The sequence below is a fragment of the Aotus nancymaae genome, unplaced genomic scaffold (genome assembly GCF_030222135.1).
Source record: "Aotus nancymaae isolate 86718 unplaced genomic scaffold, 86718_ANA_hifiasm-v0.15.2.pri h1tg000003l, whole genome shotgun sequence".
NCBI classification, from domain to species: domain Eukaryota; kingdom Metazoa; phylum Chordata; class Mammalia; order Primates; family Aotidae; genus Aotus; species Aotus nancymaae.
In genome coordinates, this window is record NW_026988414.1 from 47609759 (window position 1) to 47633105 (window position 23347).

At 39.7% G+C, this 23347-nt stretch overlaps 1 pseudogene; it reads left to right on the plus strand.

Moving 5' to 3' along the window:
* The first annotated feature begins 8974 nt into the window (after positions 1–8974).
* Positions 8975–9730, plus strand: LOC105715619 (periphilin-1-like; annotated as a pseudogene).
* The last annotated feature ends 13617 nt before the right edge of the window (positions 9731–23347 follow it).

Genomic DNA, 23347 nt, shown 5'->3' on the forward strand with positions numbered 1-23347 from the left:
AGACAGATCATTGTGACAGAAAATTAACAACGATATTTAGAAACTGAACTCAGCATTTGACCAAATGAATCTGATAGGCCTCTACAGAATTCTCCACCTCAAAACAACAGAATGTATATTCTTCTAATTGCCACATGGCAGATACTCTAAAATCAGTCACATAAGTGGACAAAAAACAATCCTCAGCAAATGCAAAATAACTGAAATAATATCAAATGCACTCTCATGACTACAGCACAATAAAAATAGAAGTCAAGACTAAGAAAATCACTCAAAACCATACAACTAAATGAAAATTAAACATGTTCTGGAATGACTTTTGGATAAGTAATGAAATTAAGGCAGAAGTCAAGAAGTTCTTGGAAACTAATGAGAACAAATATACAACTTACCAGAATCTCTGGGACACTGATAAGGCAGTGTTAAGAGGAAAATTCATAGCACTAAATGTCCACATCAAAAAGTTAGAAAGATATCAAATTAACAACCTAACATCACAACTAAAAGAATTAGAGAGGCAAGAGCAAATCAACCCCAAAGCAAGCAGGAGACAAGACATAACTAAAATAAGAGCTGAACTAAAGGAAATTGAGACAGAAGTCATTAAAAAGATCAGTGAATACTATGGTTGGTTTTTTGAAAAAATTAATAAAATAGGTAGGCTGCTAACTAGACTAAGAAAGAAGAAAAGAGAAAAAATCCCAAATTAACACAATTAGATATGACAAAGGGGATTTTATCACTAACCCCACAAAAATAAAAATAACCACCAGAAACTACTATGAACACCTGCATGCACATAAACTAGAAAACCTAGAAGAGATGGACAAATTCCTGGACACATACACCCTCTCAAGACTGAACCAGGAAGAACATAATTTCCTAAACAGACCAATAATGAATTCTGAAGTTAAATCAGTGATAAATATCCTACCAACCAAAACAAAGCCAAGGACCTGAGGGAGTCACAGCCAAATTCTACTGTATATACAAAGAAGATCTGGTACCATGCCTATTGAAACTATTTCAAAAAAATTGATCAGAAGGCACTCCTCTCCAACTCATTCTACAAGGCCAGCATCATCCCGATACCAAAACTTGGGCAGAGACACAACAACAAAAACACTTCAGACCAGTATCCCTGATGAACCTTGATGTAAAAATCTTCAACAAAATACTTACAAATCAAATCCACCAGCACACCAAAAAGCTAATCCACCACAATTAAGTATGCTTCATCCACAGGATGCAAGGTTGGTTCAACATATGCAAGTCAATAAATGTGATTCATCACATAAACAGAAAGACAAAAATACATGATTGAGACATGATTATCTCAGTAGATGCAGAAAAGACTCTTGATAAAATTCAACATCCATTCATGTTTAAAACTCTCAATAAACTAGGTATTGAAGGGACATATCTCAAAATAATAGGAGCCATCCATGACAAACCCCCAAGAACTATACTGAATGGGCAAAAGATAGAAGGATTCCCCTTGAAAACTGGCACAAGACACTGATGCCTTCTCTCACCATTTCTATTCAACATAGTATTAGAAGTCTTAGAGCAATCAGGCAAGATAAAAAAAAAAAAATGAAGGGCATCCAAATAGGAAGATAAAAAGTCAAAGTATTCCTGCTTGCAGATGACATGGTTCTATATCTTTAAAAAAACTCATAATCTTGGCCCAAAAGCTTCTTCAGCTGATAAACAACTTCAGCAAAGTTTCAGGATACAACATCAATGTACAAAAATTGCTTCTATTCCTTTACACCAACAATAGCCAAGCCATGAGCCAAATCAGGAAGGCAATCCCATTCACGGTTATCACAAAAAGGAATAAATACCTAGAAATACAGTGAACTCAGGGAGGTGAAAGAACGCTACATTGAGAATTAGAAAACACTGCTCAAATAAATAAGAAAAGACACAAATGAAAAAACATTTTATGGTCCTAGAGAGGAAGAATTAGTATTATTAAAATGGCCATACTACCAAAAGCAATCTACAGCTTCAGTGCTATTTCTATAAAACTACCAATGACATTATTCACAGAACTAGAAAACAACTATTTTAAAATTCATGTGGAACAAAAAATAAGTTCAAATAGCCAAAGCCGAAGGCATTATGTTATCTGACTTCAAACTGTACTCCAGGGTTACAGTAACCAAACCATCATGGAACCAGTACAAAAACAGGCATATAGATTAATGGAACGTAATAAAGAGTCTAGAAATAAGGCCATGCTCCTACAACCCTCTGATCTTTGACAAAGCTGACAAAAATAAGCAATGGGGGGAAACTCCCTATTCAACAAATTGTGCTGGGATAACTGGCTAGTCACGTACAGAAGACTGAAGCTGGACGCCTTTCTTACACCATATATTTACAAACATCAAACTTAATTGAATTAAAGACTTAAATGTAAAACCCAAAACTATAAAAATCCTGGAAGACAACCTAGGCAATACCATCCTGAACATAGGAATGGGCAAAAATTTCATGAAAAAAATGTCAAAAGTAATCATAACAAAAGTAAAAATTGACAAATATGATTTAACTAAAATTAAGAGCCTCTGCACAGCAAAGGAAACTATCAAGAGTAAAGAGACAACCTACAGAATGGGAGAAAATATTTGCAAACTATGTATCTGACAAAGTTCTAATATCCAGCATCCATAAGGAACTCAAACAAATTTGTAAGAGAAAAGCAAGCAACCACAATAAAAAGTGAAAAAAAAGACATGAACAGACACTTTTCAAAGACATACATATGGCCAACAATTATATTTCAAAAAGCTTAATATCACTGACTACTAGAGAAATACAAATCAAAACCACAATGAGATACCTTCTCATACCAGTCAGAATAGCTACTCTGTTTTCATTGTGTATTCAGAATGGCTATTCTGTTTGTCTGGGATAGTCTTTATTTCTCCTTCACGTCTGAAGGATATTTTTACTGAATATACTACTCTAGGATACAACTTTTTTGTTTGTTTCCTTCAGCACCTTAATTATGTCAAGTCACTCTCTCCTGACCTGTAATCCACTGAGAAGGTTACTGCCAGAAGTATTGGCGCTCCATTGCATGTTATTTATTTCTCGTCTCTTGCTGCTTTAGTGGTCTGTCCTTTGTCATTGATCTTTGGTAATCTGATTATTAAATGTCTTGAGGTAATCTACATTGGGTTAAATCTGTTTGGTCTTCTATAACCTTAATTAAATATTGTTATCTTTCTCTGGATTTGAGAAGTTTTCTGTTATGATCCCTTTAAATAGACTTTCTAGTCATATTGCTCTCTCTACCTATTCAATGCCAAATAACTCCTAGATTTGTTCTTTTGAGGCTATTTTAGATCTCATATGTATGCTTCCTTCTTTATTATTTTTTTCTTTCATTTCCTCTGACTGTGTTTTATAATAGGCTATCTTCAAGTTCAATAATTCTTTCTTTTGCCTGATCAATTCTGCTGTTTAGAAACTCTGATGTATTCTTCAGTATGCCAATTGCATTCTTCAGCTCCAAATGTTCTGCCTGATTCTTTTTAACTATTTCAATCTCTTGGTTAAATTTATCTGATAGAATCCTAATTTCTTCTCTGTGTAATCTTGTATTTCATTGGGCTTCCTCAGTTATTTCAAATTATCTGAAAGGTCACATATCTCTGTCTGTTCAGAATTAGTAACTGGTACATTATTTAGTTTTTTGGTGAGGTCATGCTTTCCTGGATTGTCTTTATGATTCTGGATGTTTGTCAGCATCTGCATTGAAGAGTTAGGTGCCTATTATAGTCATTGTAGTCTGGGTTTGTTCATACCCATCCTTTTTGGGAAGGCTTTCCAGACATTCAAAGGGACTTGGCTGTTATAATCTGTCTCGTCACTGCAGCTATATCTGCATTAGAGCACACCACAATTCCAGTAATATTTCAGCTGTTATAGACTCACAGAGGTACTGCCTTGGTGGTCTTGGGTAAGAGCTAAGAGAATTCTCTAGATTACCAGGCAGAGACGGTTGTTTTCTTTTCTTACTTTCCCCTAAACAAAGTCTCTGTTCTGAGCTGCCTGGAGTTGGGAGAGTGGTGACACAAGCAAAAGGTCTACAGTGGCCATTGCTTGGTTACTGCTTATGTTAACTCAAGACTCAAGGGCTCTACATTCAGCAGATGACAAATCTACACAGGCTGGTTTCTTTCCCTTCAGGGTGGTGAGTTCCCCCTATCCCTGTGCAGGTCCAGAGATGCCATCCAGGAGCCAGGGCCTGGCATTGGAAACATTAGGAGTCTATTTGGTGCCTTATTATACTGTAGCTGAATTCATACTCAAGCAGTAACATGAAGTCCTTCTCACTCTTCCATTCTCTTTCCTCAAGCAGAGAAGTCTCTTCTCATACTCATGATCACCCCAGGTTCATAACAAGTACTGCCTGGCTACCACCAATGTTCACTCAGGCCTTAGATTTCTGTCTGCTTGTGGTGAATACTACCAGGCCTTGGTGTCCTCCTTCAGTGAAATGGGCTCCCCACTGGCCCAGGGCAGGTCCAGAAATGCCATCTAGAAGCCAAGTCCTGGAATCAGGGACCCCAGGAGCTCATTTTGTGCTCTACCCCACTGTGGCTGAGCCAGTACCAAAGCTGCAAGACAAACTCCTTTTTCTCTTCCCTCATTTTTCCTCAAGTAGAAGGAGTCTCTTCCCTTAGCTACCATAGTCAGAAATGTGCTGAGTCACACTTGAAACCAGCATGGCTGTGAATGTTACTTAAGGCCCATAGTGAGTACTGCCTGGCTATCACTGCTGATTATTCAGTATCTGAGGGTTCGTTATCAGCAGGTGATGAATGCTGCCAGGACTAGACTTTTAGATCCTTCTCTTCCAGCCGGTGGGTTCCATTCTGGCCTGGTGTGTGTTTAGAGATGTCCAGGAGCTAGAACCTAGAACGGAGGCTTCAGGATTCTTCTGGTGCCCTGTTCTACTGTGGCTGACCTGGTATCAAGTTGCAAGACAAAGTCCTCTTTACTATCCGCTCTCCTCTCTTCAAACAGAAAAAGGGAGTCTCTCCCTGAGTTCACTGCCTGGGTTTGGGGGAGGGGGTGATGATGCTGTAAGCACTCCTTTGGCCATCCCAGCTGGTGTCTCACTGAGTTGCATGCACTCCATGTCCACCAGTTCTGAGGCCAGCACAGCACCAGGACTTACCTGGAAATTGCAGTTTTGTGGCCTAGACTGCCCTTCAAGTTTATTTAGAACCCTAGAGCACTGTAGCTCACAGTGGCAAGGCTTGCTGGAACTCAGGTTCTAACTGCTGGGATAGACAATTCACCTCTGGCTAGAGCTGGTCTAAGTGGTCCCTTCATGGTTAACATCTGAGTTTTGCTCCATGTTGCTTTCTCTGTGATAGGGCAGCACTAAGTTCCAATGCAAAGTCCCACAATCACTGTGTTCTCCCTACCCCAAAAGCACAGATCCTTTCTCTGCACTACATGGCCACTGCTGGAGAATGGGGGAGAGGTGTTGTAGGTGATTCAAGACTGTCTTTCTTACACTCCTCATTGCCTCTGTCTTTAATGTGATGTTAAATTTGGGTACTATGGTTACTCACCTGATTTTTGGTTGTTTTGAAGGTGCTTTTTTTTTGTGTATAGATAGTTGTTCAATTTGATGTTCCTGTTGCAGGGGACAATTGATATAGGCTTCTACTGAGCCACCTTGCTCTGTCTCTTTAATAAATATTTTTAACATTATTTCTTTCTTAGAATCTGTAACACTTGGTTCTTCTCTTACTTGCACATTTCTTACATGTCTTCTTCTCTGTTCCTTCTTTTTCCACCAGCCCATGAAGTGATGATTTTCCAGAATTTCATTCCCAGCCTAACACCCTCCTGCCTCTGGCCTGCCCTTCAAATATGTGCTTTATTCCTGTCAATAGTGCTGTCATCCACCCAATTGTTCAAAATATCAACTCGAGCATCATTTTAGATGCCCTTCTTCCTCTATTTTCCCTTTATCCAAATGATCCTCCAGTACTGTCAGTTCAACTTCTCAAATATGTCTTAAGTGCATCCCAACTTTTCCGTTTCTATTGACTGTGTCTTATTTGACAACCTGATCAGCTCTCATATGATCAATCATAAAAGCCTTCTATTCTTAAGTCTTACCTTCCTCCAGCTAGTGTTCTGATCCATCCTCCATAATGGAGATAGGATCATCTGTCTATAATATAAATCTGATTATATCAGTTCCATTAAAAAAAATACCTTTCATGGCTTCCAATGTCAACATGATAGTCTCAAATTAATAGTATATCACCCAGACCTTTTTGTGACCTTACCCTTTGCCCTACACTTTTATGACCTTACGCTTTGCCCTACACTTCACTCCCCAATTATACACATGGCCTCAGTTATAGTTTGCTTAGTGGAACATGCTCTCTTAAGCCTTCCTAACTCTTCAAATGCTATTTCTGCTGCCTAGAATGTTATAACTGTTCTCATAAGCCTAGTGAAAATACTGTCTTCTTCAACAATGTATTTGTTTCATCTCTCCTAGGACAGCTTACAAAGAAGTTTCATATTTTATCCTCTTGAACACATTTCTATTTTATAATCATTATATAGTATTATAATCTTTAGCTGCTTACTTCTCACATCACAATAATAGTACTAATGTCAATAATAATTATAATATCCAGAATTTATTGGGATATATGTGCTATGTGCCTGGTGTCATTGTAAATGCCTTATATTTATTAACTCGCTTAATCCTCACATAAACCTTAAGATAATATTTATTATTACCTCAATTTTATAGATGATATCACTGAGAAATAGAATGTCTACATCCAAGAATTGGTATAAAGAAGATTCAAACTGAGGTATATTGGTTATAAAATCTATACACTATTTCATGTTGTTGCTATACAGTTTTGAAGACTGTGAGCTCTGGAAAGGCAGGGTCCATGTCCTACTCATTTTTGAAACAGTGCCTAGAACATTGTCTGCCATATAGATGGTGCTCTATTAATCTATGTTTACTCAAAGGCCACACCTAAGGGGAATTACGCTAAATTCCAAATGTATTTTTTCCAGTGAAACTGATTTATATATCTCGCCAATGAAATAAAGGAAAATATGTTTTATATAAATAGATGTAAGCACCTGTAGAAATATTTTTTAAATAATTTACAGTTGCAGGAGACTATATATATATATATAGATAGATAGATATTAGTCACTATACATCAACACAGTGAAAGTGTACCACAAGACGGATGGCAACTAGAAAAAAGTCATGAGATTATTGATCAGATAGGCACTGAAACAGAAATTCTGTTACTCCATTGGCCTTCAAGGATGTGAAATAGGAGTTTGTGCCATGAAGCATTTCTGCAAATACACTATGAAATATGGTGTCCCTCTAAGTAGCAAGATGCTTCAATCTAGAATCATGTCTTAAATCACTATTGGGTCGTTCCTCTCCTCTTTTTTTTTTCATCCCATAAGGCATAAAAATTTCAAAAATGAGAAACTGCTTCAATGGACACAATATGAACATGGTGTTGCTCCTTATAGGAAGGAACAAATAATGCTAAAGAAAATAATGTTATGTCTTCAAAGACCAGCCAGTAAGAATTAAAGCAACTGTCAGCCCTGGAAATCCTTTCTTGGAAAAATAAAATGGTATAAATTCTGTTATGTCTGTAAAAATGATACAAGAGAAGAATGCATCAATTGTGTAAACTGCAACTTATAAAATTTCAAGTCATTCTAGGGAGGCCAGTGTAGAGTGAACCTGGCAACACTGGTTTCTGAGAACTGCAGCAAAAAGTTTGCCTTCAGCCTTGGTTTAAAAAAATGTATAGAAAGATTGATAAGCTTGCATGCATACACTTTTTCTCTCTTATACACACACATTTATAAACACATATAGTGTACAAATAAAGGCAGCATATGATAGTGGAAAAGGACATATGGATTCTCGTCTGCCTCTACCATTTGCTAAATTATATGGTAAGTTATTTTCTCCTTCTGTTTCAGTTTTTTTCATTTTTAACATGAAAGAATTTTCCTTACAGAACTATTGTGAGAATTAGAGATGTTTTTAAAAGATTTATCCTCTAACTTACATATCTTACACTTCAACCATCAGTGTGTCATTATTAATAAAGAATATTAGGCTGGGTGTGGTGGCTCATGCCTGTAACCAGCACTTTGGAAGGCTGAGGTAGGCAGATTACTTGAGCCCAGGAGTTCAAGACCAGCTGGGACAATATGGCAAAACCCCATCTCTACAAAAGAATACAAATTAGCTGGGTGTGGCAGTGTGCACCTGTGGTCCCAGCTACTCAATAGGCTGAGGCAGGAGGATTTCTTGAGCCTAGGAGGTTGAGGATGTAGTGTCATGACTGTGCCACTGCACTTCAGTCTAGGTGACAGAGCAAGACCCTATCTCAGTTTAAATAATTAAAATGAATTAAAAATCAATTTTAGCCACTCCATCCTGGGGCTCCTGAAGCATGCTCCCCTTCCTGGCATCCAGTTTCTTCGGTGCACATGACCTCCCCAGAGTCAAGCACTGGCCCTTTCTTGGGCACCAGGCTCCACAGTGCACCGTGGTGGGCAGCTTCACCTTCCTTGTGTGCCTTTGATGCAGAATGCCTCATGTCAGATGCCTCTGGTGAACAGCTTTCCCTTTCCTGGGCACCCTGGTGTGAGGAATTCCATGGCTTACAGAAAAGATGAAACGTGGAACGATATGAATATGAAAGACTTCTGAGAGAACAAGTATCTCCTTGAAGTCATTCCAGTGATGGCTACAATAGACTAGTTAATATTGTGCCAAAGAAACCACCACTGCTAGACAGATCGGGTGAAGGAAGCTACAATAGATATTACAGTCATGTTGATTACTGAGACTATGACAAGGGCCGCAGTTTTTCTCATGATCCAAGAAGTGGTCCACCTCACAGAGGATATGAATCTGGTTATAGATGGACAAGAGATGATCATTCTGCAAGCAGACAACCTGAATACAGGGACATGAGAGATGGCTTTAGAAGAAAAAGTTTCTACTCTTCCCATTGTGTGAGAGAGTGGTCTCCCCATAAAAAGGACAATGCTTTTTTCAGAGAATTACCTGGTGGCAGAAAGGATTCTCCGCACAGCAGATCTGGCTCCAGTGTCAGTAGCAGAAGCTACTCTCCAGAAAGCAAATCATACTTTCCATCAGTCTCAACATAGAAACAAAGAGAGGCCTGTCCAGTCTTTGAAACCATCAAGAGACACTTCATCCTCAAGTGTTTCAGCAGCTTCTGCATCAAAGAAGACAAACCCAGTAGGCTAACTGAAAAGGAACTTGCTGAGGCTGCAAGCAAGTGGGCTGCTGAAAACCTAGAGAAATCAGATGAAAATACCCTGCCTGAAATTTCTGAGTATGAGGCAGGATCCACAGCACCATTATTTACCGACCAGTCAGAGGAACCTGAGTCAAACACAGCAGATGGCATAGAATTATTTGAAGATAGTCAGCTAACTAGTCGCTCTAAAGCAATGGTATCAAAACCCAAAGAGATTGAAAAGGTTTACCAAGACTGAAACTTTTGGGATGGCGGTGAAAATGCTGATTGAAAAAGATCTTTCATTAGAAAAGTCTATACAGTATGCATTGAGGCAGAAATTACATGAAATAGAGATGGGGTTTCACCATATTGGCCTGGCTGGTCTCTAACTCCTGGCCTCAAGTGATCCACCTGCCTCAGCCTTCCAAAATGCTGAGATTACAGGCATGAGCCACCATGCCCAGCCAATACATGATACCATGTGAAAATATTAGAAGTCTGAGTTGTGACTTTATTGACTTGCTTGCTTTTCCTTAGGCTTTGTAATATGATAAAGTGTACTATCCTAATAAACTGAATACTTTTGTATCTTAGAGAATAAAAAAAAAAAATTTAAAGGAATACTCCACAGGACAGAGAATAAAATAAAGAAGGACAGCCATAAAAATGAGGGCAGAGGTAGAGTGAGAATGTCTGATGGTTGTAGGCACTTGGCAGAGGGGTAAAGTAGGAAAGCTGACCTTATACCCCAACCCAGGCCTTTTCAGGGAGGACAGCTTTTTCCTGCTTTCCACTATCCTTTACTTACCACACTTCATGTACACAGAGATATAAAAACTGATAAAGAGAACTTACCTGCTCTGTGGTCTTTGCATGTTATTGTATATTAGAGCCTTGGAGCCTTGAGCTAACAGATGAAAGATCCTTTGTGGTGGAAGCATAAAAATAGGTGATAGGGTTTCGTTCTGTGTCTCCACCCAAATCTCACCTTGAATACTCCCATAATTCCCATGTGTTGCGGGAGGAACCCGGTAGGAGATAATTGAATCGTGGGGCTAGTTTCCACCATACTGCTGTCATGGTAGTGAGTAAGTCTCATGAGATCTGATGGTTTGAAAGGAGAAACTTGTTTCACTTGGCCCTCATTCTCTCTTGCAACTAACATGAAAGATGTGCCTTTCATCTTCTGCCATGATTGTGAGACCTCCCCAGCCAAATGGAGATGTAAGTCCAACAAACTTCTTTCTTTTGTAACTTGCCCAGTCCCAGTTATGTCTTTATCAGCAGCATGAAAATGGACTAATACCATAAATTGGTACCAGTAGAGTGCTGAAAAGATACCTGAAAAACATGAAAGTGGATGGCCGGTTAGGAGCAGCTCAGGATTGCAGCTCCCAGTAAAAGCACAGAGGGTGAGTGGATGCCGCATTTCCAGATGGATTTTTATTGCCCACAGACCAGGAGATTCCCAGGTGGAGGAGCCCCAGGGGTCACCAGCGCAGCTGTTTTGGCCAGCGTGGCTGTTTTGCCTGCACCCCGGTGTGGCGGTTCCCAGTGCACAGTAAATGGAACTGGGTCCCCTCTTAGCCAGCAAGGGGAGCACCGGGGAGCTCCGGGGAGCTCTGGGAACCTCCAGGAAGGCAGAGTTGCTCATTCCTGTGATTAAAAAAAAGTGGGGAACTGAAACAGGGAGCTAGTTCAGGAGATTCCCAGGCAAAAAGAGCCATAAATCTCAGAGCCGCCATTTCAGCCGGTGCAGTGGGTCGCCGCACAGGAAATCACACAAATCCCGGAGCCTTTACAACAGGCGCCCAAAACACCTGGGAGAGAGCCAACCGTTCAACTAAAAAACAAAAGGCTCTGAGACAGGGAGCCAGGTGATCAGGCCCGGCTAGTCCCACCCCCACAAAAACAAAAACAAAAACAAAAAAACAGCAATTGGAAACGCTCTGGGTTGAGAGATTCACAGCAAGCACAACTGAACCCAGGATGGTCGAGCTCTGTGGGGGAGGGGCGTCCACCATTACTGAGGCACTCCACCACTATGGAAGCAGTCTGCCATTGCCAAGGCAACCCACCATTGCCAAGGCAACCCGCCATTACAGAAAGAGTCTGTCATTATAGAGGCAGGCCACCATTGCCGAGGCAGTCCTAACTACACCCATATAAACAGGACTGCAGGGAAGTTCACATAGCAGCTGGGTGGAGCCCACAGCAGCTCAGTGAAGCACCTATAGGCAGACAGTGTCTAGGCTGCCTCCTTGCCAGGCAGGGCAGACCTGAAAAAAAAAAACAAAATAGGCAGCAGCGCAGCGGAAACTCATAAATAAAGCCCTAACTCCCTGGGACAGAACATCTGAGGAAAAAAAGGGGTTTATGAGTTCTACTGAAGCAGACTTAAACCTACCTGCCCAGCAGCTCTGAATGAACAATAGAGCTCACAGCTCAGCACTTGAGTGACTATAATGGACAGACTGTCTCCTCAAGCAGCTCCCTGACCCCCGTATATCCAAAGAGTCACCTCATAAAGGAGAGCTCAGACTGACATTTGTCAGGTATTCTTCTGGGACAAAGCAGAAGAAGAAACTGGTGGCAACCTTTACTGTTCTGCAGCTGCTGCAGGTGATCCCCAGGCAAGCAGGGCCTGGAGTGGACCTCAGCAGTCCTACAGCAGAGGGGCCAGACTGTTAGAAGGAAAACTAAGAAACAGAAATAACTTCATCATCAACAAACAGGACGTCCACTCAGAGACCCAATCAGAAAGTCAGCAACTACAAAGACGACAGGTGGATAAATCCACAAAGATGGGAAGAAACCAGTGCAAAAAGGATGAAAACAGCCAAAACCAGAATGCCTCTCCTCCTGTAAGGGATCACAACTCCTCACCAGCAAGAGAACAAGACTGGATGGAGAATGAGCGTGATGAAATGACAGAATCAGACTTCAGAAGGTGGGTAATAAGAAACTTCCGAGAGCTAAAAGAACATGTTCTAACCCAATGAAAAGAAACTAAGAACCTTGAAAAAAGATTTGATGAAATGCTAACAAGAATGGACAACTTAGAGAGGAATATGAGTGAATTGATGGAGCTGAAAAACACAACACGAGAACTTCGTGAAACATGCACAAGTTTCAACAGCCGAATTGACCAAGCAGAAGAAAGGATATCAGAGGTTGAAGATCAACTCAATGAAATAAAACGAGAAGGCAAGATTAGGGTAAAAAGGGTAAAAAGAAATGAACAAAGTCAACAAGAAATATGGGACTATGTGAAAAGACCTAATCTACGTTTGATAGGTTACCTGAATGTGACGAAGAGAATGAACCCAAGCTGGAAAATACTCTTCAGGATATTATCCAGGAAAACTTCCCCAACCTAGCAAGGCAGGCCAATATTCAAGTCCAGGAAATACAGAGAACACCACAAAGATATTCCTCTAGAAGAGCAACCCCATGGCACATAAACATCAGATTCACCAGGGTTGAAATGAAGGAGAAAATACTAAGGGCAACCAGAGAGAAAGGTTGGGTAACCCACAAAGGGAAGCCCATCAGACTCACAGCAGATTTCTCAGCAGAAACCCTATTAGCCAGAAGAGAGTGGGGGCCGATATTCAACATCCTTAAAGAAAAGAACTTTCAACCCAGAATTTCATATCCAGCCGAACTAAGCTTCATAAGTGAAGGAAACATAAAATCCTTTGCGAACAAGCAAGTACTCAGAGATTTCATCACCATCAAGCCTGCTTTACAAGAGCTCCTGAAAGAGGCACTACACATAGAAAAGAACAACCAGTACCAGCCACTCCAAAAACATGTTTTTGGTAAAGAGCATCAAAACAATGAAGCATCTGCATCAACTAATGGGCAAAACAGCCAGCTAGCATCAAAATGGCAGTATCAAATTCACACATAACAATATTAACCCTAAATGTAAATGGACTAAATGCCCCAGTCAAAAGACACAGACTGGCAAATTGGATAAAAAGCCAAAACCCATTGGTGTGCTGTATCCAGGAAACGCATCTCACATGCAAGGATACACAAAGGCTCAAAATAAAGGGATGGAGGAAGATTTACCAAGCAAATGGAGAGCAAAGAAAAAGCAGGAGTGGCAATTCTCATCTCTGATAAAATAGACTTTAAAGCAACGAAGATCAAAAGAGACAAAGAAGGACATTACATAATGGTAAAAGGATCAATGCAACAAGAAGAGCTAACGATCCTAAATATATATGCACCTAATACAGGAGCACCAAGATACATAAGGCAAGTTTATAATGACTTACAAAGAGACTTAGACTCCCACACAATAATAGTGGGAGACTTTAACACCCATTGTCAATATTAGACAGATCAACGAGACAGAAAATTAACAAGGATATCCAGGACTTGAACTCAGACCTGGACCAAGCAAACCTAATAGACATTTACAGAACTCTCCACCCCAAATCCACAGAATATACATTCTTCTCAGCACCACATCACACCTACCCTAAAATTGACCACATAATTGGAAGTAAATCACTCCTCAGCAAATGCAAAAGAACAGAAATCATAACAAACAGTCTCTGAGACCACAGTGCAATCAAGTTAGAACTCAGAATTGAGAAACCAACCCAGAACCACACAGCTTCACAGAAACTGAACAACTTTCTCTTGAATGTTGACTGGATAAACAATGAAATGAAGGCAGAAATAAAGATGTTCTTCGAAACCAATGAGAACGAAGACACCACATACCACAATTTCTGGGACACATTTAAAGCAGTCTCTAGAGGAAAATATATAGCAATAAGTGCCCACATGAGAAGCAAGGAGAGATCTAAAATTGACGCCCTATCATCAAAATTGAAAGAGCTAGAGGAGCAAGATCAAAAAAACTCAAAACCTAGCAGAAGACAAGAATTAACTAAGATCAGAGCAGAACTGAAGGAGATAGAGACACAGAAAACCCTTCAAAAAATCAATAAATCCAGGAGCTGGTTTTTTGAAAAGATCAACAAAATAGACCACTAGCCAGATTAATAAAAAAGAGAAGAGAGAATAACCAAATAAATGCATTAAAAAATGAGATAGGGGATAGCACCACAGATTCCACAGAAATTCGAACCACCATCAGAGATTCCTACAAATAACTCTATGCACATAAACTAGAAAACCTGGAAGATATGGATAAATTCCTGGACACTTGCCTCCTCCCAAGCCTAAACCAGGAAGAAGTCAAAACCCTGAATAGACCAATAACAAGGTCTGAAGTCGAGGCAGCAATTAAGAGCCTACCACCCAAAAAAAGCCCAGGTACAGATGGGTTCACAGCCAAATTCTACCAGACATACAAAGAGGAGCTGGTACCATTCCTTCTGAAACTATTCCAAATAATCCAAAAAGAGGGAATCCTTCCCAAATCATTTTATGAGACCAACATCATCCTGATACCAAAACCCGGCAGAGACTCAACAAGAAAAGAAAACTACGGGCCAATATCCATGATTAACATAGATGCAAAAATCTTCAATGTAATACTGGCAAGCCGATTGCAACAGCACATTAAAAAGCTTATCCACCGTGATCAAGTAGGATTCATCCCAGGGATGCAAGGCTGGTTCAACATACGCAAGTCTATAAACGTAATTCACTACATAAACAGAACCAAAGACAAAAACCACATGATTATCTCAATTGATGCAGAGAAGGCCTTTGACAAAATTCAACAGCCCTTTATGCTAAAAAGCGTCAATAAACTAGGGATTGACAGAACATATCTCAAAACAATAAAAGCTATTTATGACAAACCAACAGCCAATATCATACTGAATGGGCAAAAACTGGAAGCATTCCCTTTGAAATCTGGCACTAGACAAGGATACCCTCTCTCACTACTCCTATTCGATATAGTACTGGAAGTTCTAGCCAGAGCAATCAGGCAAGAAAAGGAAATAAAGGGTATTCAATTAGGAAAGGAGGAAGTCAAATTGTCTCTATTTGCAGACGACATGATTGTATATCTAGAAGACCCCATCGTCTCAGCCCAAAATCTCCTGAAACTGATAAGCAACTTCAGTAAAGTCTCAGGATACAAAATCAATGTGCAAAAATCACAAGCATTCCTATACACCAATAACAGACTTAAAGAGAGCCAAATCAAGAACGAACTGCCATTCACAATTGCTACAAAGAGGATAAAATACCTAGGAATACAACTAACAAGGAATGTAAAGGACCTCTTCAAGGAAAACTACAAACCACTGCTCAATGAAATAAGAGAGGACACAAACAGATGGAGAAACATTCCATGTTCATGGTTAGGAACAATCAATATCATGAAAATGGCCATACTGCCCAAAGTAATCTACAGATTCAATGCTATCCCCATCAAGCTACCAATGACCTTCTTCACAGAACTGGAAAAAACCACCTTAAACTTCATATGGAACCAAAAGAGAGCCTGCATAGCCAAGTCAATTCTAAGCAAAAAGAACAAAGCGAGAGGCATCACACTACCGGACATCAAACTATACTACAAGGCTACAGTAATCAAAACAGCATGGGACTGGTACCAAAACAGAGATATAGACCAATGGAACAGAACAGAGGCCTCGGAGGCAACACAACGTATCTACAACCAACCGATCTTTGACAAACCTGACAAAAACAAGCAATGGGGAAATGATTCCCTGTTTAATAAATGGTGTTGGGAAAACTGGCTAGCCATATGCAGAAAGCAGAAACTGGACACCTTCCTGACACCTAACACTAAAATTAACTCCAGATGGATTAAAGACTTAAACATAAGACCTAACACCATAAAAACCTTAGAAGAAAATCTAGGCAAAACCATTCAGGACATAGGCATAGGCAAGGACTTCATGACCAAAACACCAAAAGCATTGGCAACAAAAGCCAAAATAGACAAATGGGACCTAATCAAACTCCACAGCTTCTGCATGGCAAAAGAAACAGTCATTAGAGTGAATCGTCAACCAACAGAATGGACAAAAATTTTTGCAGCTTACCCATCTGACAAAGGGCTGATATCCAGAATTTACAAAGAACTAAAACAGATTTACAAGAAAAAAACAAACAAGCCCATTCAAAAGTGGGTGAAGGATATGAACAGACACTTTACAAAAGAAGACATACATGAGGTCAACAAACATGAAAAAATGCTCATCGTCACTGGTCATTAGAGAAATGGTATCTCAAAACTACATTGAGATACCATCTCACACCAGTTAGAATGGCGATCATTAAAAAATCTGGAGACAACAGATGCTGGAGAGGATGTGGAGAAATAGGAACACTTTTACACTATTGGTGGGGTGCAAATTAGTTCAACCATTGTGGAAGACAGTGTGGCGATTCCTCAAGGACCTAGAAATAGAAATTCCATTTGACCCAGCAATCCCATTACTGGGCATATATCCAAAGGATTATAAATCGTTCTACTATAAGGACACATGCACACGAATGTTCATTGCAGCACAGTTTACAATAGCAAAGACCTGGAACCAACCCAAATGTCCATCAATGATAGACTGGACAGGGAAAATGTGGCACATATACACCATGGAATATTATGCAGCCATCAAGAATGATGAGTTCATGTCCTTTGTAGGGACATGGATGAACCTGGAAACCATCATTCTCAGCAAACTGACACAGGAACACAAAATCAGACACTACATGTTCTCACTCATAGGCGGGTGTTGAACAATGGGAACACATGGACACAGGGAGGGGAGCACTACACACTGGGGTCTGTTGGGGGGAAATAGGGGAGGGACAGCGGGGGGTGGGAGGTTGGGGAGGGATAGCATGGGGAGAAGTGCCACATATAGGTGAAGGGGAGGAAGGCAGCAAATCACACTGCCACGTGTGCCCCTATGCAACAATCTTGCATGTTCTTCATATGTACCCCCAAACCTAAAATGCAATAAAAATAAAGAAAGAAAGAAAGAAGTTTTGGCTCAGGAAAAAAAAAAAACGTGAAAGTGAACTGGCTAACAGGCAGAGGCTGGAACAGTTTGGAGGACTCAGAAGAAGACAGAAAAATGTGGGAAAATTTAGAACTCTTTAGAGACTTGTTGAATGGCCTTGACCAAAATGCAGATAACAGTATGGACACTGAAATCCAGGCTGAGGTGGTCTCAGATGGAGATGAGAAACTTGCTTCCCAGTGGCCTAGGAGGAAAAGATGGTTTCATGGGCCAGGTCCAGGGTGCCTTTGCTCTTTGCAGCCTAGGGACTTGGTACCCTGTGTTTCAGTGGCTCCAGCCATGGCCAAAAGAAGCTAAGGTACAGCTCAGACTGCTGATTCAGAGGGTGCAAGCCCCAGGCCATGGGAGCTTCCATGTGGTGTTGAGCCTGCAATTGCACAGAAGTCAAGAACTAAGGTTTGGGAACTTCCACCTAGATTTCAGAGGATATATGGAAACTCCTGGATGCCCAGGCAGAGGTTTGTTACAGGGGTAGGCCTTCATGGAGAACGCCTGCTAGGGTAGTGCCAAAGGGAACTGTGAGGTCAGAGCCCCTACACAGAGTCCGTACTGGGGCACTGCCTAGTGGAGCTGTGAGAAGAGGGCCACTGTCCTCTAGATTCCAGAATGATAGGCCCATCAAAAGCTTGCACTGTGTACCTGGAAAAGCCATAGACACTCAATGCCAGCTTGTGAAAGCAGCCAGGAGGGGAGCCATACCCTGCGAAGTCACAGGGGTGGAGCTACCCAAGACCATGAGAACCTACCTCTTGCATCAGCGTGACCTGGATGTGAGACATGGAGTCAAAAGAGATCATTTTGGAGCTTTAAGATTAGACTGCTCTGCTGGTTTTCAGACTTGCCTGGGGCCTGTAACCCCTTTGTTTTGGCCAATTCTTCCCAATTGTAATGGCTGTATTTACCCAATGCCTGTACCCTCATGGTACTAGGAAGCACAATGTACTAGCTCGCTTTTGATTTTACAGCTTCATGGGTGGAAGGGACTTGCCTTGTCTCACATGAGACTTTGGACTGTGGACTTTTGAGTTAATGCTAAAATAAGTCGAGACTTTGGGTGACTGTTAGGAAGGCGTGAGTGGTTTTGAAATATGAGGACATGAGATTTGGGAGGGGTCAGGGTAAATGATATGGCTTGGCTCTGTGTCCCCACCCAAATCTCATCTCAAATTTTACTCCCATAATTCCCATGTGTTGCAGGAGGGAGCCAGTGGGAATGATTGAATCATGGGGGTGGTTTCCCCCGTACTGTTGTCATGGTAGTGAATAAGCCTCACAAGACCTGATGGTTTGATACTGGGAAACCTGTTTCACTTGGCTCTCACTCTCTATCTTGCCACCACCATGTGGAATGTGCCTTTCACCATCCACCTTGATTGTGAGGTCTCCCCAGCCACGTGGAACTGTAAGTCCAATTAACCTCTTTCTTTTGTAAATTTCCAGTCTCAAATATGGCTTTATCAGCAGCATGAAAATGGATAATACAACAAGCAAGGAGTGCATTACTATTATGACATTCAAAACACTGCTGAGCTCACTCCAACTACAAAACTTTTATGTGCAACTGTAAGGACACAAAATCTTGATCAAGTGTTTCTAAGGAAACAATCCCAAAACCCACTGGAAACATTACATAGAATGACCTGAGTTCTAAACACAGTCCTATGACATGTTTTGGAAAAATAACAAAATCGCTATTAAGTAGCTCAGGCAAGAAACAGGTAGAATCACATACAGAGCTTATGTGTAAAAAAGAGAGAGAGAGAAAGTAAATCCTGAGATTCAAGATAAATAAAAGATGAACCAAATTACAATGTGTAAAAGCAAAAAAGTATAGTGAAGGTAAGCGTTACACTGCAAATAAATCAATAATCATGTACAATCAAAACTGCCCTTGACAATCCCTTAGAAAGGTGCCATATTAGATAGAAACATCACCTCTCTGTAAGTCTAACAAAGCCAGTTTTTTCCTCCAGCGATGGAAGAGATCAGTATTTATTTGAATGATTTTGAGTTTAGAGCCATGTAGTATAAAAAACATATGTCTTTAAAAACAATAGGAGCAAACTGAGCATGGGTAATCAGCTTTGTCATTTAAATTCTTTAAACAACTCATTTATTCTCTCTCCCTTTCTCCCTACAATTGTGTATTTGTGGCTGAATTTGTGTGTTAGAGACCTGCATGATAGGGACCTGTTACATCTAAGACAAAACCTGGAAAGAGAAAAGGGATCAGGCAATCCACAATTCATCAAACCCTACAGGAAATATCAGAACAGTTTGCTTGTCCCTGCATTAATAGAACTTATTTAAGCCTATCTTTCAGTATTACTAAAGTTTTTGCTCATTTATAAATACATTAGATCATAGAAGCCTAGAAAAGGTGCTAAGAACAATCATTTCTTGAGGGAGCTCTATAAGGTGTTGCCACTCTCTGGAAACTCATTTAACTACACTGTGAGGCAAGTATTCTCCTTTTACATATAAGGAAACTGTCTCAGAATCAGATGTAGCTTGCCCCAGTAAGAGCTTTCCAGGAGCAGAGTCAGAATTCAGAATCCACATCTGCCTGAACCCCTGGTAGACATCCTTCCCACTCCCTTATTTGGTAAGGCAATGGGCCCTGAAACCGTGCTCCTCGTGGACACACATAATTGAGATCATGCTTTCTTTTCATCATATATGTTTCCTTAAGAAATCTCCAAGCATCCTCTAATCATGCACCTAAAAACATGTTAAAGATAAAACCTGTGGTCCATGTTGATTACCATGCTGGGATGGTATCATTCATTCTGGTGCCTCATCATGCTAGGGACGCCACAAATATTTGTTGAAAGAATGATTAAAGCACTAATACTGAAAAAGAGAAAAACAAGTTTTGGAATAAAAATAAAATAGAAAACTAACAAAGCATTTGAATAGAAATGAAGTCTTTTGTTCATTTCATGCACATTGAGATTTGCATAAAATGAATAAGCTGAATAAACCAGCAAACTGAATTTTAGTAGAGTTTTGGCTATTCAGAACAAGCATGATGAATATTTCAAACTAAATGTTCACCACGTTTACTTGGAAGATGGCTCCTCCTAGATCACCTCACTTTCATGGTAAAAAATGGAAAGGGCAGAATATTTCTAGAAATATTTTCCACTAGGGATACAACATTTTTTAAAGTGAGAACAAAACTACATAGCATCCCAAAAGTTTTGTGACACCTGGAAGTCCCTGTTGGGCAATACAGCATTATAATTTGCTTCTAAACTATCTATAAATTTGCTTACTAAGTCAGGATAAATCTCCTTGAAAACTACATAGTTCTTTCCTTCTCTCTAACCATTGCAATTCATGCCAGCGATTCTGCAGAGGGCAGTAGTCGGGGAAAGATTGAGATAAAGGGTTAAGAATAGATTGAATAGATATTGTGCATAACAAAATTTATATAATACATTGTCAGGAACACCATGGAAGGGTAATTACCTGTCGTGTAGCTGGTATGATAAATGTTAATATTCATGATCTCCAGGCTCAAGGTACATAATGCATATAACTGAATGAGGTAGTATACAGTAAAATTTCTTCTTTCTTTCATTAAGCATTCTCTATTAAATAATTCCAGGAAAAAAAATACATAACTCATTCTTTTCTTTAGACCAGTTGTGATCAATTATATCTATTAGCTGTTATAATAATCATGAAAGGTTAATACATACTCTAAAGAGCTCACTTTTCTCAAAATCATGGTCAGATATGGAGGAAACAAAATGCATACCATTTTGTGACCACATGGGATTTTAATGTGTTTGAAGCTGTAGTAAACATATTACTGAATACAATGAAATAAGAAATTGTTATTCTTTGTGGTTAACATCCCAAGATATGGAGGGGAAGCACAGAACACAGTAAGATCTAATCTGTTGGCCCCCTCTCTCTGTTTGTAACACTCTTCTCCACTCACCCTGCACAATTAGCCACAATAACACCTGTAACCCACCGCTGTGCTTACTTGCTAATGGAGCTTTCTTCCTCTGTTGTAAACACTGCAAAGTCAAAAGCTTGTCTTAGACATCATTTTATTCCCAGCAGAGTCGCTATGTTCATAATGTAATCTCAAAAAGCATCCCTAAATCACTTATGAATGAGAAGACAATAAAAAATACTCTAAGTCCCTTTGTGCAATTAACACTGCACAAACAGCCCAAGGTCCTACCTTATTTTACCCCAGGAAAATCCCCTCAAAGCTCATTTCTGCTCTAGAACCTCATGAAGGAGGAAGAAGAGCCCAGCAACAGTGAAGTGTAGGGTTCCTTTGGTGTCTGACTTGAAACATAAAAGTCAGGGAAAAAGGAAGGAGCAAGCTGAGGGCTGCCTGAGGAATTGCCTTTTCTCCACTCTATCTGGTCTTAACATTGATACCCTCCAATGATAGACAACTGTAACAGAAATAGTAAACACATTACTAAAGTCCTCTGTCCCATTTCTCTACCCAAAAGCTGAACAAAGCCTTCTACTCTGCTATTTATTTCTATGTGCCCATCCTATGCACACAGCCAAAAATTCAAAGATCTCACAAATTATCATCCAATTTCTTTACTACAGAATATTTTAACTGTGGAAAGAGACAACAGTCTGACTCTTAATCTATTTACTGAAAAATAATAAATATTCTGTCATTAAATTTCCTTAAAACACAAAGCATGCTATTTCCAGGGATCCATTCTCACTCAAAATATCCCATATTCATTATATTACAAATATCATATTTATATTCCAGTATACAATGGTACTTTTCTAGTGTGAGGAAATGCTTCTGCCTTTATGGTTTTGTTGTTTTTCTACTGGATGATTAGAAAACCAAAGTATGAGCTTTATAGATGTCTGAGGCAATCCTGTTCTGTCATTTTTTTATGCATATACTGACTCAATGTCATAGAATAACTGTGTTGCTTTCTGCTTTCCCTGACAGTCCAAAGAAAGAGTAATGCATACAAATCATTTTACTGTTTAAAAGTTTTGAATAAAACATGCTAACCTTGTCATGCTAAGTGACAGACAGAAATGTCACCATTGTTTGCCAGGGACAAATAATCCATATACTTCATGTATAATTCATCTGATCTTTAAGAATGTTTAACAATATTGAATTTAGATAAATTTCAATGTTATGATGCATCAAACTTCCTTTATCAATTTACACATGTGCCTCATCAATTTAAGTCTTCATTTGTATTACTCCATTTTTTTATTAACTATGACAGATCTAGAGGATATTCTTATTTTCAGGAAAAATTTATAGGTGCATTGTCTATATTACAGCTGCCTCTCTATGTTCCTCTCTCCATCAGATCTTAACTTGGAAACCATCAAATAACCCAATGGTTGTAAATCTGCCATAGAAACCCCAGTTGCAAGTACAGGTATCTATAAGCCTTTTGACATAGCGCCTTTGGTCTCCAAACAGAGATTAAAGAATTCATTGAGATAAGATTTCAATCCTTTCTAAAATAAGATTTCAATGGCTTCCAAAGCCTATCTGTCAATCAAAGCTAACCAAGGGTAGGTCTAAAAGAGTCAGTATGGAGGTAAAATAGAAAGACAGGAATATTTTGAACAGACTTCAGAGAGAGCTGGAATTCCCTATGCTGTGAATCAGGAAAAATGATGTTCACAGTCTACTGCAAAGTCTGCTTTCCAGAGCAGCTGCCAGTATGGCCTATCTTGTGGTTTCCCTGAGCACAGTTTGAAAAGACTTTTTGTCAACATCAGGTGAAACCAGTCCCTCAAAGAGGAGAGATGACCTTTCGATTAATAGTGTCTTCAATACAGATAGAAAATAAGGCACCACAGAAATATTTAGGAAATAATCACTGAGCTTAGTATCAAATTGAGCATTTATGGGTTCAAACAAATTGAAATACCCCAAAGCATCTTCAGAAAGCCGATTTGCTGTTTTAGGGAATAGTAACTAATCATTTTCATACAATTTAATTTTATTAATGGCCAGCTCCTTGT